This window comes from Pseudorca crassidens, chromosome 6, assembly GCF_039906515.1.
Source record: "Pseudorca crassidens isolate mPseCra1 chromosome 6, mPseCra1.hap1, whole genome shotgun sequence".
NCBI classification, from domain to species: Eukaryota; Metazoa; Chordata; class Mammalia; order Artiodactyla; family Delphinidae; genus Pseudorca; species Pseudorca crassidens.
Window position 1 is genome coordinate 80,171,378 of NC_090301.1, and position 19,295 is coordinate 80,190,672.

The window sequence follows — 19,295 nt, forward strand, 5'->3', positions numbered from 1 at the left end:
CCCTCCAACGCCTCACAATCTGCTCCATGGATTCAGGAAAGACCTTTCCTTGGCTAAGATCAAAGCACTATGAACTAAGTAGTTTGACCCCTGTAGGTATCTGATTGCAAATTGCATGTATGATCCTGTGCTTTATAAATATAATGATCTTATAATAAACCTGCTGAGAATAGGTGGGCAGCTTAATGCACATGGCCTATGAATCTTCATATTAATTACTTTTGCTCCCAAACTGTGTGTAGTGGAAAGAATCAGATGGAGGTTAGAGCCTTAGCTCTGCAGCTTACAGGGAGGACTTCAACAGTCACTTAACCTCTTTGACTGTCAGTTTTCTTATATGTAAACTGAGGATTAAAATACTTACTTCACGAAGTTGCCTTCGAGGCCTAGTGAGATATAAAGAAACTTGTGAAACTTCTTACTCAATGCCAAGCACATAATAAGTCCACAATTAATGCTAATTAATTTAAAAATACAATCCAGAAAGGAAATGCCTGTGAGATATTAGATCACACTTTAGAGGCTGCAAATAAGACGAACACTGGCCTTCCATGTAGAAAGAGTACAGCTGGCAGCTACTTTGGTAAAGTGGGAAGTGGGAAAGATTTTATCCTGTCTCTTGGCCTCCTTAAGTAATGTTCTCTTTATTTTGACTCAGTCAATGCGGCCTCTGGTAAAGGTGATTTATTAACTAGGTAACAAACAAACAGAGGCTAGGTTTTTCTCCATAATGAATCCACCTCCACTTGCTATAACCCAGCTGAACTAAGAGCTATGGTAGGCAAAAAGCAGGAAAAAACACTGCACACAGAAGGACGGGGTGGAAAGCAAGTGAAGCCAGGGGAAGAGAAACAAAAAAGGAAACATGGGCTCATTTATCAGCCTCATTCAAGGACAACCTGTGTCTATGTTGTAATACCTGTAAGTCTGCATGCAGGGAATTCCACACACAAGGAGGCCTGTTTTGGGTTTGAAGGCATCACAGCTTTGGCCCTCAACCCTGCAAAGTTTGAGAAAGTGCACTTGACAAAGTATGAGTTCAGGTGAAGGTACGGGCAGGTGTGCTGTGCTTAAATGCTGTCCTGGAAATTTGGACTGAGTTTGCCAAACTTCATCAGTTTGCAAGTTGGACCTCCTTAACCTTGCATAGCCTTGATTCAAAATGATGATTAATAGGCCTGTTTCTGCAGTGAAAAGGAAAAAAAAAAGGTTGAGAGAATAAACTCTGTCTTGAAGGATTAACTCTTTCCTGGAACTAACTATCCTGCCAAGCAGCATCAGGGAATCATGTAAATAGAATCCAAATAGCATAGCATGAATGCACACTAAAATTTAACCTTATGGGGCTTCCCTGGTGGCACAGTGGTTCAGAGTCTGCCTGACGATGCACGGGACACGGCTTCGTGCCCCGGTCCGGGAGGATCCCACATGCCGCGGAGCGGCTGGGCCTGTGAGCCATGGCCGCTGAGTCTGCGCGTCCGGAGCCTGTGCTCCACAACGGGAGAGGCCACAACAGTGAGAGGCCCACGTACCGCAAAAAACAACAAACAAACAAACAAACAAACAAAATTTAACCTTATGATTTTTATCTCAGATTCTCCTTGAGGTAATTTTGATATCACTAAATATCAAAAATCAAGGTATGGGAAGGCTTACTCATAATCTGTTTATTTAGCACTAACTAGACACTAAGAATTGAACTAATAACTGCTGTATTTGGAATATTTATTATCTATTTGGGGATTTGGCATGAATATCAGTGATAATAAAATAAGGATAATGCTGCCTAATAGGTTTGTCATGAAATTTCAATAGATAATATATGTAAGAGCTCCTGGTGCAGTCCCTAACAGATAATAGCTGTTGAATAAACATTAGCTTTCTTTATAAAACATTTTGTAAATTTTGCTTATTTTATGGCTAGAGTCTGGACTTGTGTAATAATAGTTTAGAGGGATCATAGGGTTCACTAAGAATCAAATGAGGCTCAAGTTTTGTGTAATTGCCCAACAGCAATACGTGAATATTATGGAGGGGCTGATGAGGGGGAAATAAAATAGGAATATCTGCTTTTAATATAGAAAATGTGTGTTACAGATCAATTGCCTGAAGACTTCCATACCTACAAAGTACTACAACTTCACTTAGAATACTTGCCATTAGTTAATAGGTGGAGAGATAATTCCCAATTAGTGTAACAAGACACATATTTATTTCACTTGTAGAACACAGAAAAAGGTAAAATCAAAATAAACACATTTGATATCTGCTTTTAGTCAAAATGGAATAAGAGGGACTGGCTTTATGTGCCAGCCTGAAACAAATTTAAAAAAGCAAACAACAAAAGAAACAACAAACTATATAAACAATGGTTTTCAGACACCGGACCTCAGGCTGCACAAAACCATTATCCCTGAGAAAGGGGAGACATAAGAAGTGAGCCCTACAACTACTCTAACTTACTGCCTGGAAAGATTTTCTAGGCTGCAGTGGAGGGAGAGGAGACCCAAACAGTCTCCCTTAGTTGAGAAGACAGAGTTGGGAGTCCAGAGAGACTAAGACACTATGACTTACAGTACAGAGAAGAGTACTGGAAAAGAAAACGCTACACAGAGAGAGAGCTCCAGATATCTGGAGAGGGTGCCTCTTAAATCTTGAATTAAGTATTGATCAGTGCATGTATGTGAGGAAAGTATCTATGGCCAAGGAAAGAACCACCCAGAATCAGAAGGGGGTAAATCACGGAAGTACATGCAGGGATGAGATTTGTTTGCAGTCTAGCTTGTACTCCCACCAGAGCAGGAAAACCTCATAATCCATGGTAGAAGACTCAGAAGAGTTTTGCTTTAGTTGTTGCACAAATTACACTTCAATTAAAGGCTACTTTGGTCCTGCCTAACAAAGCTTAAAAGCAAGGATCAAATGTCTTGAAAGGATCAAATGTTTCCCAATAACTTATCTGTGTTGCAGAACAAAGTTCAAGGTTATTTGTAGGAATACAAAAATATCTAGTTCCCAAAAGAAAACACAATGTGTGACTTCCAGTAAAAGAAACTAGCAGGCATGAAAAGAAGCAGGAAAACAAGCACCCACAATGAGGAGAAAGACCAATCAACTGAAACTGACAAAGCAACGACACAAAACACAGAATTAGTAGTTAGGGGTAAAACATTTATTATAACTGCATTCCACATGTTCAAGAAGGCAGAGGAAAGCTTGAGATTATGGAGACACGGAAAACATTTTTTTTAAACAGATCCAAATTGAACTTCTAGAGATAAAAAATACACATACTTTATTTTTAAAATATTGTGCATTTAGGCAACAGGGCATAAATAGTGAACTGGAGGAACATATTACTGTTGCTTTCTGGCTCACTTAGGTGTATATTTGCATTTTCACTTTTCCATAACCTTCTCAAGATCCCACCTTGTATTGTAGAGTGCTCTGAGGAAATCACTTAACTTTTCCTGAGCCTCACTGTCTTCACTTATGAAATGGTGATAACACTAATCTGAAGGAAAACTGTGACAATTAGAAATAATCTATATAAATCATTGATCAGTAGCCTTAACAAAGATGTCTGTTGTTGCTTCCTTTGCTTTTACATTAAAATTACAAGCAAAAAGAAAGTAAAATATGGAGACTACAAGGAAACAAAAATGATCATTTGTGTATTTTGAAAGACACCTAAAACTATTTTCAGTATGGCATTTAAACTTTTTATTGTGAATTATAATACATATATAGAAAGGAACGCAAAGATAAATGTACAGCTCAATAAATTTCATGAAATAAACACTAATGCATGTACTATTCTGGCCAAAGAAACAGGAATCTGTAGGCACCACAGAAAGTTCCCCTAATGGCCCATACCTCTTGTCTTTATACTTTCTTCCTCCTCAAAAGTAATCACTATCCTGAATTCTAACATTATAATTTAGTTTTACCTGTATCTGAGTGTTACATAAATGGAACCATACAATATAGATTCCTTTATAACTGGTATTTTTCTATGAACACTATGTTTAGAAAATGTATGCTTTACTTTGAGAAGTACAGCCCCAGGGTGGTATGAATATGGAAAAGGGGAAATGAGGCAAGAAAATATACAAGGAATGCAATGAAATATGTTACCATATTTCATCAAGCTACCAAGAGACATGATAGGCTGCTCAGTAGCTGAGTTAACTTTCTGGCATTATAACTTCTGTATAGGGGTTGCCAGAACGAACCACACCTAGGAGTATTCAAGGGAAGAAAGAACAGAGGGGGAATTTACCTTCCTAGATACTTTCCACTTCTTACTGTTCTAAGTTCTACTCATGAGCAGCTAATTCTCCAGCACTAGTTATCTGACACCTTGATGGCCATTCAGGAAACCAGATACTGCCTAGGGATATAATATGTAGAACTTCAAACTAAGGCTTGATGTCTTTAATTTGTTTTAGAAAATTCTCAGGCATTACTTCAAATATTGCTTCTGCATTATTCCCTCTCTTTTTCTAGGATTCCAGTTACATGCATGTGAGACCTTCTTACTGTCTACTCTATGTCTTTTCCCCTCTCTTCTATTTCCCACATTCTTTTGCTTCTCTGGGTTTCATTCTAGATATTTTATTCTGGTCTATCCTCCAGTTACTATTTTTTTTCTTCAGCTGTATCTAATCTGCTTTTACTCTCTCATGTTGAGCTCTCAATTTCAAATATTTTATCTTTCAATTTTATAACCTCTTGGAGTTTTAAGAGTTACTAGACTCTTCCAAAATCCTCAATCTGGTCTTCTACCTCCTTGAATACATTAAGGATGCTTTTTAAAAAAAAATATTTATGTATTTGTTTGTTTATTTATTTTTGGCTGCATCGGGCCTTAGTTGCGGCACACGGGATCTTTTTGTTGTGGTGTGCGGGCTTCTCTCTAGTTGTGGAGCACAGGCTCAGTAGTTGCAGAGCGCAGGCTTAGCTGTCTCGTGGCATGTGGGATCTTAGTTCCCTTACCAGAGATAGAACCCACCTCCCCTGCACTGGAACGTGGACTCTTAATCACTGGACCACCAGGGAAGTCCCAAGCATAGTTGTTTTAATTGCTATGTCTGATTGCTCCAATATTTGAGGCCTTGAGGGTCTTTTCCTATTGTCTAATTTTTTTTCTATATTTATTTCTTATTGTCTTATCACTTCAAAAGACTTGTTTTAATTAAGGGTTGTGCACTGCATATAAAAATTGTAAAAATAATAGACCTATAATAATATTAGCTTTTTACAAAAAGAATTTGCCTCTGGCAATTACCTAGAGGCACAGTCAATCTAGAAAGCAGCAATTTTCAAGGAGGAGAAAGCTAGAAAATAGAGTGGCAGAAGTAAACTTTTTTGAGCACTTACTATGTACCTGGCTCTTTGCATACATTATTTCTTTTAATGACACAACATTCCTCTAAGTAAAGAGAAAGCAGAGAATCAAAATGCTAACACTTTAATCAAAAATACACCTCTACACCTCCGGATGCAGCAGAGAAGAAATTCAAATTCTGTTCTGTGATGCCAAATACTCTGCATGTTCTGCCTCATGTTAAGTAAGGCTTCCTCTAATCCTCTCTCAACCTCATTGGGAGGAATCTAGTTGCAGTGACAAAAGTCATCAGGATTGCCTAATTGTTAGGTAGAAACCCTTCTAATATGCCAATATATAGCAGACAGCAACCTATAAGTTGCTTAAAAATAAAACCTGGAGAGCATATTAGAAAAAAAGAACTCACCAGACCAATACCATGTTGTGAGGAAAACAAAACCACAGGCTGACTGAATAAACATTTACTCTGGGACTGATTTGTTTAATGCATCAGAGTCCCTCCATTCAACTGTTCCCTGGTAAGATCTCTTAAAAGCCCACCTCCTTGTATGCTTTGGGCAGCTCTGTGCCAGCTTGTGCTCTTTAACTAGACATTCTCCTCCAAACCCAGGTCCCCATAACTAAAATTACAGGGGAATTTACAGCACTATATTCCTCCTCTCATGTGGTGGGAGAGAAAGAGAAAGAGTTTCATCATCCCCTTTTAATAGGTGATTTAAACTCTTTCAAGACTTCATGCTTTTTATTGGACAATTTATGGAAATTTTTGAAGAGGTTCAATGAATTCCATTAAATGAAACTTAAATCCAAAAGAATTCCTTCCCCCAAACGGAGTTCCATAATATTTATTTGATTCTCACATCAATTAGCCTATGAGTCACTATTTTTAAGAGGCAGTTTGCTTAGACAGATATCTTATTTGGCCTTATTTTAATATCTTAACAATAGGCTGTTGAGCTCAGTAATTACTACCTCACTGGGATACACTTCTCCTCTGAACACTGAGTCTTTCACAACAAGCGGGGTTGAAGGTCTGGATGCTGCTGAATCTACTGGTCTTAGATTCTCAGGCTTTATATTATTGGAGCTTCGAGCAGTTTCTAAGAACACTGCTGTATCTGAGGTCTGGATTACTTAGTAGGAAGGCATTTCAGGGTGATATTCATGATAGTCAGAACCTAAAATAAAGAATTCAAGTGATTGTAAAAGCACAAAGGAATTAAATGAATGGAAACCACGGTGTGAGAAAGATTGGACTTTTACCATAATCTGGAGAGCAAGTAAATCATTCATCCTGATTCTTGGAATTAAGTCATTTCTTATGTGGACTATAGGCTGACCTCACGTATTTCACAGGTGCAGGTAAAATCAAGGAAGGCTTGAAATGTGTGACTCTACTGTGATAAAGCTGGTTCTTCTTGGCAGGGGGGTGGGGGGGTGGGTCAGGGAATAGAGCTTGTAAAAAAAACTAAAGCTGAATACAGAACAGAAGAGGAGGAGAAAATCTCCTGGTGAAAAATATTAAAATCTTCAAGGAAGTACTGAATACCCTCCACACACCCATCTCCTCTCAGGCATGACATTACCAACCATGTCACAGAGGAGAGAGAAGTGTAAAAAAGAAGCAGAAACAACCCCAAAATACTTAGCCATTCCCATGTGTCCTGGGTCACTGATAACACAGTAACTACCCAACAAACTGCATACTGCCACATTACCGATACCTAAAGGATAACATTACACCATCTTCAGAAACAGAGAAAAATGTTTTAAATAATGAAAGCAAGGAAGTTGTAACTATATCATGTATATCTCCTCTTGCATTTCTTTGAAGTGTTTCATCCACATAATAAAATTTATGTAAATGTCAGTGGGAAAAATGCAAGAGCAAAAGGATTTATAAACAAATGTTCATAGTGGCTTTATTCAAAATATCTCCAATCTGAAAACAACCCATACTTCAACAGGTAAATGGATAAACACATTATAGTACATTCACATAATGGAATACTATGTAGCAAAAAAAAAAAAAAAAACACACAGAGAGGGAGGGGGAGCATAAACTACTGATTTGTACCATTAAATTGGTATACTGAGTGAAATAAGCCAGACACAAAAGAGTACAAATGAGCTATCATTTACATAAAATTTTAGCAAAGAAAAAACCCAGATCTGTATTGAAAGAGATCAATGGCTGCCTGGGACTAGGTGTTGGGAGGACAGGGTGGCTATTAATTGCAAAATAGGAAATTTGGGGGGGTTGATAGAGACGTTTTAGATATTTAGATAGATAGATTGTGGTGGTAGTTATAAAAGTGTATACATTTGTTAAAACCCATTGAACTTCACATATCAAAAGGTATATTTAGGGCTTCCCTGGTGGCGCAGTGGTTGAGAGTCCACCTGCCAATGCAGGGAACACAGGTTCGTGCCCCGGTCCGGGAAGATCCCACATGCCGCAGAGCGGCTGGGCCCGTGAGCCATGGCCGCTGGGCCTGCGCGTCTGGAGCCTGTGCTCCGCAACGGAAGAGGCCACAACAGTGAGAGGTCCACATACCGCAAAAAAAAAAAAAAAAAAAAGGTATATTTATTTGTATGAAAAGTACACCTCAGTAAAGTTGGTTTTTTAATGCAATTATATTCAACTTGGGAAAAAACAAGTCTAAAACTTGAGTGTTCTCTTTAGAGTCTATTCACATACCAATAAGAATAGGTAAAAATACAGATGTAGCGAAAATATTTGTTGTGTAAAGCTACCAGAATGTTGTTTTATGTGGATTTTTTTATCCAAAAGTAAGGGAGAAATATCTTCTCCTTGCCAGACTCCACATGGATGAACAGTTCTTTCAAAAGGCAAGGAATAAAAGACCCAGAACGCAAAGACGCAGTTACAGTTAGAAATGGTCATTCATTTTTCACTAAAGATATTAAGTAATAATCAGATGTTCACACATTAGTTTCTCAGTCTTCTTCTAGGAAGGCCTCTTTCCTCACACTATTAAAAATACTAGGCAGCACTTAACACCAACCCCACCTCCCATCTTAAAGGGGTGAACGAAACAGGTGCATCCACAGTCAACTCTACATATATTCAGCCCACTCTCCCCATGAGGTTATAGCTTCTTTGGTTAAGAAAACCAAAATAATTGACAGGGATGACATCCAAGTATAAAACTTTTCTTTACCATTGGGACATTAGAAGGCATGTTCCTCCTGTTCTCTATCAAAGATACTACCAAGTAGCAAGTATGAAAAAACTATCTTTACATAGCACAAAATATAAAGACTGTAGTAAATCTCATTCTTTCATCTCTCCCCTAGTTAAAACTTAAATAAATTACCTGGCAGGAATAGAACAGAGTAAGCCTTGCTGTACTGTGCTATTCCTTGTGGTCAAAGAGTAACTAATATTAATTGAATGCTTACTAAATACCATTCAATGTTCTACATACTTTATATCCACTAATATTTTTATATCACAACTGTAAGAGATTCTATTACAGTCACTATTTTGTATAACTTGAAAGTGGGATACAAAGAGGTGAAGTAAAAATCTGAAGTTTTACAGCTGGCTATTGGTGGGGGGATTCAAACTCAGGTAGTCTGTCTCCCGCTTCCACATTTTTAACCACCACACTATGCACTGCATTAAAATTTGTCAGATGGATAAGGCTCCTATCTGCCATTCAAGGTTGTCTACATTCTTGCCATCTGTCCTTTTTTTTATCTTTTCAGAATCATGTGCTACACCAACTCAAAGTGCATGATGCTCAGAGGCATAGTGCTAACGTAGGAGTCTCCCAGGGCAGAAGGCTCACTGTCAGTAAAAATCCCCAGACACCATTCTGAAGGGTCATTTTCTTTAACTTGATATTTATGAGGTTTCAAAGAAAGATATGCTCTAAATGAGATAGTTGTTTCTCTTTCTTTCCTTATAATCATAAATAAAAAGTTAAAGTGCGCAGATCACATCGTGTGCTAAGTGTAACACTTTCATACTCTAATTATTACAACATGTATTGTCTATTTTAGATGAAGAAATAAGTTTTGAAAGGCTAAAGAAGTTGTTCAAGTCAAGTATCTACTACGTGGCAGAGCTCAGTTTTAAAACAAGTTCTGTCCGATTCCAAAGCCCACACATCTAATCACAAATCTGTAAAAATTTAACAACATTTTTTACAGACAACTGTGATCCTATATGGGGATAACACTAGGAGAATGTTAAGAGGAGAAGGGCACTTAATGGCTGAATCTGGCATCTACTGCCTTTTTTCCTACTTCAAAGAGTAACAATCTCTGAGGTAATTATGAGCTGTCTCTTGTTTGAACAAATCCTGGATTACCTGCTTATTTGGAAAATGCTGAGATTATGTACCTATTCCAGAACTTTCCCTACCTGAAAAGCAACTACAAACAAATACCTGAAAAACATGCAATCCATACTTGAGAATATTTGGCCCAAAGGATCTTTATGCAGAAAGATATGCCATATCTTTCTGCCCTCGTATGTTCTCCATTGTCACTTATAGGATACTAGAATACTTTTATAAACATTAAATGAAAAAAGAATAGAATTTTATTTGCCTCTAAATACTGACTAAGAAGGTTTTTGTTGCCAGATTGCTTTATTCCCCTCATGATTTCTGATATATATCAAGAAAACTGCTATTTTGCTTTATATAGTACTACGTGTTTAAATGATAGAAAGTGTTAAGTGAACAAATATTTAACATGAACACATCTTAATGACCTGTGGCTTTCAAAGAGAAAGATTTTATCCACTATGAATGTAAAATAGAAGCATTTGATCCTAGTAAAACTTCAGCTTTGAGATAACTAAGATAGTTCTAACTTTGAAAATCTTTGTCCTAGCTTTCCATAATGAAATGGTATAAAGCTTTTTATCTTCCATTTCTGGCAATCTGTGTTACAAACATTCAAGATCTGAATCAGTAACTATTTCAGGGGGAAAAATACAAATGAACAATCTAAAGAGGCAACCTAGAACACCAATGGGCACAGGAAACAAAGTCTCAAGAAAATCCTGTTCTTTCTGGCAAAATGACCAGGAAATGACTAGCAATACAGAATTTTTTTAAATTTAATTTTATTTATTTTTTATACAGCAGGTTCTTCTTAGTTACCTATTTTATACATATTACTGTATATATGTCAATCCCAATCTCCCAATTCATCCCACCCCCCTCATGCTTTCCCCCCTTGGTGTCCATACATTTGTTCTCTACATCTGTGTCTCTATTTCTGCCCTGCAAACCAGTTCATCTGTACCATTTTTCTAGATTCTACATATATGCGTTAATATACAACATTTGTTTTTCTCTTTCTGACTTACTTCACTCTGTATGACAGTCTGTAGATCTATCCACGTCTCTGCAAATGACTCAATTTCATTACTTTTCATGTCTGAGTAATATTCCATTGTATATATGTACCACATCATCTTTATCCAATTATATGATTTCAATTATCTTAAATTTACCCAGGCTTGATTTGTGACCCAAGATATGATCTATCCTGGGGAATGTTCCATGAGCACTTGAGAAGAAAGTGTATTCTGTTGTTTTTGGATGGAATATCCTATAAATATCAATTAAATCCATCTTGTTTAATGTTCCATTTAAAGCTTGTGTTTCCTTATTTATTTTCATTTTGGTTGATCTGTCCATTGGTGAAAGTAGGATGTTAATATTCCATACTATTATTGTGTTATTGTCGATTTCTCTTTTTTGGCTGTTAGCATTTGCCTTATGTATTGAGGTGCTCCTATGTTGGGTACATAAATATTTACAATTGTTATATCTTCTTCTTGGATTGATCCCTTGATCATTAAGTAGTGTCCTTCTTTGTCTCTTGTAATCATCTTTATTTTAAAGTCTATTTTGTCTGATATGAGAATTGCTACTCCAGCTTTCTTTTGATTTCCATTGGCATGGAATATCTTTTTCCATCACCTCACTTTCAGTCTGTATGTGTCCCTAGAGGTCTGAAGTGGGGCTCTTGTAGACAGCATATATATGGGTCTTATTTTTGTAGCCATTCAGCCAGTCTATATCTTTTGGTTGGAGCATTTAATCCATTTACATTTAAAGTAGTTATCGAAATGTGTGTTACTATTACCATTTTCCTAATTGTTTTTGTAGGTCTTTTCCTTCTCTTGTGTTTTCTGCCTAGGGAAGTTCCTTTAGCATTTGTTGTATGGCTGGTTTCATGGTGTTGAATTCTCCTAGCTTTTGCTTGTCTGTAAAGGTTTAATTCCTCTGTTGGATCTGAATGAGATCCTTGCTCTGTAGAGTAATCTTGGTTGTAGGTTTTTCCCTTCCATAACTTTAAGTATGTCCTGCCATTCCCTTCTGGCTTGCAGAGTTTCTGCTGAAAGATCAGCTGTTAACCTTATGGGGATTCCCTTGTATGTTATTTGTTGTTTTTCCCTTGCTGCTTTCTATATTTTTTCTTTGTATTTAATTTTTGATAGTTTGATTACTATGTATCTTGGCATGTTTCTCCTTGGATTTATCCTGTATTGGACTCTCTGTGCTTCCTGGACTTGACTATTTCCTTTCCCATATTAGGGAAGTTTTCAACTATAATCTCTTCAAATATTTTCTCAGTCCCTTTCTTTTTCTCTTCTTCTTCTGGGACCCTTATAATTCGAATGTTGGTGCATTTAATGTTGTCCCAGAGGTTTCTGAGAGTGTCCTCAATTCTTTTCATTCTTTTTTCTTTATTCTGCTCTGCAGTAGTCATTTACACTCTTTTATCTTCCAAGTCACTTACCCGTTCTTCTACCTCAGTTATTCTGCTATTGAGTACGTCTAGAGCATTTTTAATTTCATTTATTGTGTTGCTCATCATTGTTTGTTTGCTCTTTAGTTCTTCTAGGTCCTTGTTAAACGTTTCTTGTATTTTCTCCATTCTATTTCCAAGATTTTGCATCACCTTTACTATCATTACTCTGAACTCTTTTTCAGGTAGACTGCCTATTTCCTCTTCATTTGTTTGGTCTGGTGGGTTTTTACCTTGATCCTTCATCTGCTGCATATTTCTCTGTCTTCTCATTTTGCTTAACTTACTGTGTTTGGGGTCTCCTTTTTGCAGGCTGCAGGTTTGTAGTTCCCATTGTGTTTGGTGTTTGCCCCCAATGGCTAAGGTTAGTTCAGTGGGTTGTGTAGGCTTCCTGGTGGAGGGGTCTGGTGCAGTGGATGAGGCTGGATCTTGCCTTTCTGTTGGGCTGGACCACATCCAGTGGTGTGTTTTGGGCTGTCTGTGAACTTATTATGATTTTAGACAGCCTCTCTGCTAATGGGTGGGGTTGTGTTCCTGTCTTGCTGGTTGTTTGGCATGGGTTGTCCAGCACTGGAGCTTGCTGGTCGTTGAGTGGAGCTGGGTCTTAGCGTTGAGACAGAGCTCTCTGGGAGCGCTCTCGCCAATTGATATTACATGGGGCCGGGAGGTCTCTGGTGGTTCAATGTCCTGAACTCGGCTCTCCCACCTCAGAAGCTCAGGCCTGATAGCCGGTCGGAGCACCAAGACACTGTCAGCCACACGGCTCACAAGAAAAGGGAAGAAAAAAAAACGAAAAAAAGAAAAATAAAATAAAGCTATTAAAATTAAAAAAAAATTTTAATTATTAAAATAAAAATATTTAAAAAGTAATAAAAATAAAGAAAAAGAAGAGAGCAACCAAACCAATAAACAAATCCACCAATGATAACAAGTGCTAAAAACTAAACTAAGATAAACATAAAAATCAGAAACTTGTCAGTCGCCAACAGCAAACCCCAAGTCTACAGTTGTTCCCAAAGTCCACCACCTCAATTTTGGGATGATTTGTTGTCTGTTCAGGTAGTCCACAGATGCCGGGTATATCATGTTGACTGTGGAGATTTAATCTGCTGTTCCTGAGGTTGCTGGGAGGAATTTCCCTTTCTCTTCTTTGTTCATATAGCTCCTGGGGTTCAGCTTTGGATTTGGCCCTGCCTCTGCATGCAGGTCACCCTCTGGTGTCTGTTGTTCGCCCAGACAGGAGGGGGTTAAAGGAGCAGCTGCTTCGGGGGCTCTGGCTCACTCAGGCTGGGGAGAGGGAGGAGTACAGAATGCAGGACAAGCCTGTGGCAGCTGAGGCCAGTGTGATGTTGCAACAGCCTGAGGCACGCTGTGTGTTCTCCCAGGGAAGTTGTCTCTGGATCATGGGATCGTGGCCATGGCAGGCTGCAGAGGCTCCCAGGAGGGGAGGTGTGGATAGTGACCTGCGCTTGCACACAGGATTCTTGGTGGCTGCAGCAGCAGCCTTTGTGTTTCATGCCTGTCTCTGGCTTCTGCGCTGATAACTGCAGCTCGTGCCCATCTCTGGAGCTCATCTGGGGGGCTCTGAATCTCCTCTCCTCGTGCACCCCGAAACAATGGTCTCTTGACTCTTAGGCAGTTCCAGACTTTTTCCCCGACTCCCTTCCGGCTAGTTGTGGTGCACTAGCCCCCTTCAGGCTGTGTTCACGCAGCCAACCCCAGTCATCTCCCTGGGATCTGACCTCCAAAGCCCGAGACTCAGCTCCTAGCCCCCACCCGCCCCAGTGCGTGAGCAGACAAGCCTCTCAGGGTGGTGAGTGCTGGTCGGCACCGATCCTCTGTATGGGAATCTCTCCACTTTGCTCTCTGCACCCCTGTTGCTGTGCTCTCCTCCGTGGCTCCAAAGCTTCCCCCCTGCCCTCTCCCCATCTCTGCCAGTGAAGGGGCTTTCTAGTGTGTGGAAACTTCCTTCTTCACAGCTCCCTCCCTGAGATGCAGGTCCCATCTCTATTCTTTTGTCTGTTTTTTCTTCTTTATTTTACCCTACTCAGGTATGTGGGAAGTTTCTTACCTTTTGGGAAGTCTGAGGTCTTCTGCCAGCATTCAGTAGGTGTTCTGTAGGAGTTGTTCCACATGTAGATGTATTTTTGATGTATTTGTGGGGAGGACAGTGGTCTCCATGTCTTACTCCTCTGCCATCTTGAAGGTCCTCTCCCTAGGTGTTTGTTCTTTAATTCTTCTAGGTCTTTGTTAAACATTTCTTGCATCTTCTCGATATTTGCCTCCATTCTTTCTCCAAGGTCCTGGATCAACTTCACTATCATTATTTGAATTCTTTTTCTGGAAGGTTGCCTATCTCCACTTCATTTAGTTGTTTTTCTGGGGTTTTATCTTGTTCCTTCATCTGGTACATAGTCTTCTGCCTTTTCATTTTGTCTATCTTTCTGTGAATGTGGAATTGTCATTCCACAGGCTGCAGAACTGTAGTTCTTCCTTCGCTGTCTGCCCTCTGGTGGATCCAGAAAACTTTTATACAATAATCACCCTACTCAAACCAAAGACCACAAGAAAACCTGAATCCCAAACCCATCCCACCAACACAGGCTAACTGGGGAGCCTAGACTTTCACCTCATATGGCTGTAACTAGGAGTGACTCCAACTGCCATCACTCTGATCTCTGAGAAGGCCAAGTCGTAAGCAGGGCTTTTCATTCCCACCAACTGGTAACAAGCTCCCTTCCAATTGTGGTATCAACAGAAACCATGGGTGGGGTGTAGGATCTGCACTTTGCCCACACCAATCACTAATGAGGTACCCTTCCCAATGGGCTGGTGTCAAAGGAAGCCTAGTAGAGAATCAGGAATTCTACTACCGCCCACTTGTAATGAGGCCAACTCTCCCTCTGGTATCCCCCACCCCTCCACAGTGTCAGTGTCAGTGTCAGTGGAAGCCAATGGTAAGCAGTAATAAAGTGAAGAGTCAGAACTTCCAACCCTGCCCTCTAATAACAAGGAACCCTTCCCCTGACAGAGGGTCAAAAGAGGTTGAATGGGGAACTGGACTCCCACTCCCACCTGATAGAAACAAGGTGGCATTCTCCTCTCCCCACCAGCCGAGTGTTAAAGGAGGCCAGCTAAAATACAGAAGATTTAGCTAAGATCCAGAGTCTCACAACACAATACCCAAAAGGTACAGGTATACTTAAAAATCATTTGGCATAACAAGAACCTGAAAAATCTCAATTTGAATGAGAAACTGCAATCAACAGACACCAACACCAAGAGGACACAGATGCTGGAATTATCTGACCAGGATTTTTTTTTAATTAATTTTTATTGGAGTATAGTTGCTTTACAATGTTGTGTTAGTTTCTGCTGTATAGCAAAGTGAATCAGTTATACATATACATATATCCCGTTTTTCAGATTTCCTTCCCATTTAGGTCATCACAGAGCATTGAGTAGAGTTCCCTGTGCTATACAGTAGGTTCTCATTAGTTATGTTTTATACATAGTAATGTATATATGTCAATCCCAATTTCCTAATTCATCCCACCCCCTCTTCCCAAAGCAGTCACCATAAAAATGCTTCAGTAAGTAATTACAAACATCCTTGAAACAAATGAAAAAATATAACACCTTGGCAAAGAAATAGAAAGCCTCTGCAAAGAAATAGAAGATGTTAAGAAGAATCAAAATCAAACTGAAAAATGTACTAGATGAGCTCAATAGCAGAATGGAAATGACAGAGAAACAATCAGTGAACTTGAAAATAAGACGATAGAAGTTCCCCAATCTGAACAACAAAGAGAAATAGACTGGAGAAAACAACAACAATGGCAAATTATCAAAACTTAAAAAACTATAGAGGTGAGGAACATATTAGTAGTTGCCAAGGATTAGGAAGGGATGGGGGAAGGGGGTGTGATGTGACTATAAAGGAGTAACATGAGGAAGATCTTTGTAGTGATGGAATAGTTCTGTATCTTTATTGCACTGGTGGTTCCATGAATCTACATATGTGATAAAATGTCACAGAACTACACGCACAGAAATATCAATTTCCTAGATTTAATTCTGTACAATAGATATCGTACTTGTTTATTGTTTCAGTAACAAATTCCCTAAATGTAGTAGCCTTAAGCAATGAAAATTTATTATCTCACAGTTCTGGGTCACAAGTCTGGGCACAGTGTGGCTCAGCTGATTCTTTGTTCCTGGTTTCATGGAGCCAAAATCAAGGTGCTGGCAGGGTTGCACTCCTTCGAGAGGTTCTGGGTTAAATCCACTTCCAAGCTCAATCAGGTTATTGGAAGAATTCAGTTCCTTGTGGATGTAAGACAAAAACCTCTGCTTCCCTGCTGGCTGGGGTCATTCTTAATTTCCAGAGGTTGCCTTCATTTCTTGGCTCATGGATCCCTTTCTTCATCTTCAAAGCCAGCAGTGGCAGGTGACATGCTTCTCACTCTCTGAATCTCTCTGACTTCTCCCTCTGCTTCATTTATCCTCTATTTTCCTCTTCCACCACATCTCTCTGATTCCAATTGGAGAAATTCCTCTGCTTTCAAGGGCTCAAGTGATTAGATTATGCCCACGTTGACAATCTAGGATTAATGTCCTTATTTTAAGATCCATAAACTTTATAACATCTGCATATTTCCTTCACAGCAGTACCTGGAGTAGTGTTTGAATAATCAGGAGATGGGAATCTTGAGGAGACATCACTAAAATTCTGTCTATCACAATTATGCAAAATGTAACCACTGGAGGAAACTGGATAAAGATTACATGGCACCTCTCTATGCTATTTTGGTAACGTCTCATGAATTTATAATTATTTCAAAATAAAAATCTTTTAAAATGCACAGAAAAAAGTAAAGGCAAAATAAATATATTTTCTATCAAAAAATATTTTCTACCACCAAAAGACCTACAGTAAAAGAAATACTAAGGAAGGTCCTTTAAGTAAGAAAAAAGATATCTCAGTTGGAGACATGGAATAGAAGGAAACAAAGACACTGAAAAGGGTAATAAATACTTGAGGAAAATCTAAGTAAATATTAATTTTATAATACAGTAAAAATGACATGTTATACCTAAACTATATATGTACAATTGAAATGTAAATTAGAATAGCATAAAAAGAAGGAAGGACTTAAATGGAGTTCAAGTGTTTTAATATTTTTTACACTGTCAGGAAGTTTAAAATGACTAAATTACAGATGATGCTAACAAAAGTTAAGGATGCATATTATAATCCCTAATGTCACCACTAAATGAATGATGAAAGAATGTGTTAACAAGGCAACAGAGATAAAGAAATGGGAAAATACTACATTGACCCAAAAGATAACTAGAAAGGAGAAACCAGGAATGAATATTAGGTGTGACAAAGAGAAAACTCAAATATATCAACAAATACATTAAATGTAAATGAAGCACATATTCTAATTAAAAGGCAAAGACTATAAGAACAGATAACAAAAAACTATATGTTGCTTAGAAGAAATACATTTAATATAAGGAGACAAGTTGAAAGTAAAAGGATGGAAATAAAAAACCACATAAAATTACTTTCCCACCAAAAAAGAAACCCTAATGTAGCTATGTTAAAATCACAAGAAAAGAGAGGCTAAAGAAAGGTGATAGAGAGAATGTATGATGTTGAAAGTGCCAACCTTCCCAGAAGATATAATTCTTAAGGTGTATGCACCAATAGCGTAACAAAATACATTAAGTAAAAACTGGCAGAATTAAAAAAATTTGGCAAATTCACAAGTATGGTTGGAGATTTTAGTAAGCATTTCTCAGTAACTGTTAAAATAGACTAAAATAAATTAGGAAGGATATAAAATATCTGAATAACACAACTAATAAACTTTATCTAATTGACATATGTATAATAATACACACTTTTAAGAACATTCATTTTAATGCCCACAGAACATTTACAAAAATATACATATAGACCATGCAGCTAGTCTTAAACTGCAAAGGACTGAAATCATACAGAGAATGTTCTCTTATCACAGTAGAATTAAAACTGAAATCAATAATAACATAAAAAGGTAACTAGAAAATGGCCAAATGTTTGGAAACTAAGCAATATATTTGTAAAGAATCCATGGGTCAAAGAAAGAAGTTCCAATGGAAATTAGAAAATGTTTTGAAGTGAAAAATAACTGAAATATGGCATATCAAAATTCACAGGGTATAACAAAAACCTGTGCTTGTAGGAAAATTTATAGTTTTATTTGTATATATTAGGAAAAAATGTAGGGCTAAAAATGCAATAACACTTCTCAAGAAGTTAGAAATAGAAGAGTAAATGTTATCCTGCCCTTTTTTATTTGCAAATGTTTCAAATCCTTGAGTTTTCAAACTAGAGCTTTCTAAATCCATGTATTCTTTGAAGAGACATCATTATTGTTGGATTTAGAATGCTGGGTGCCTCTAGGAGGAATTCACCATTAGTCAATTTAGAGGGTTTAATCAAAACCCCAATTTGTACTTGAAATTGTTGCTGCCGTACTGTGAACCTGTTAACAGCATCTATATCTTAAAGGAGCTTTAATGTGGCTAAATTTTTGTAGTTTGGAATGCTATTGTAAGTATTAATACATGTTTTTAAAGCTCTTATAAATCTGTAGATGAAAAGAGCAATATAAATGCAAAAGCTTGGTTTTTCAAACCATTTACAATGTTCAGAATAAAACAGAGAAGAGAAAAACTGAAATGTGAACTGAACCACAAAATTGGAGTGTTTACTTTTCTCTCTTCGTTTTTAAAACAAGCAAGACTCAGGAATAAAAGATAAGGGTAGCTGTACAATTGGTTTTTCAACTCATGAATATTAGTTCTAAAAATAAGCTAACTGGCTGAAGAAAGACATAGGAAGCTCTTAAATAAAACAAGCAACTAACATTTCTCAAGCTTTATAATAATGAGAAAGTAGATATCAAATGGTCAAAAATTTTAATAGATTTTTTATTATTCATTCACTAACCCATTCATTCAACCATGCATTCATCCAAGAGATCGTTGTTAACTCTGGCAGGCACTGTGCTAAGTTCAGAAGATATAATGGTGATCAGAGACGTGTTTTTTCCCTCTGGGTGCTCACAGTCCAGTAGGAGAGGAT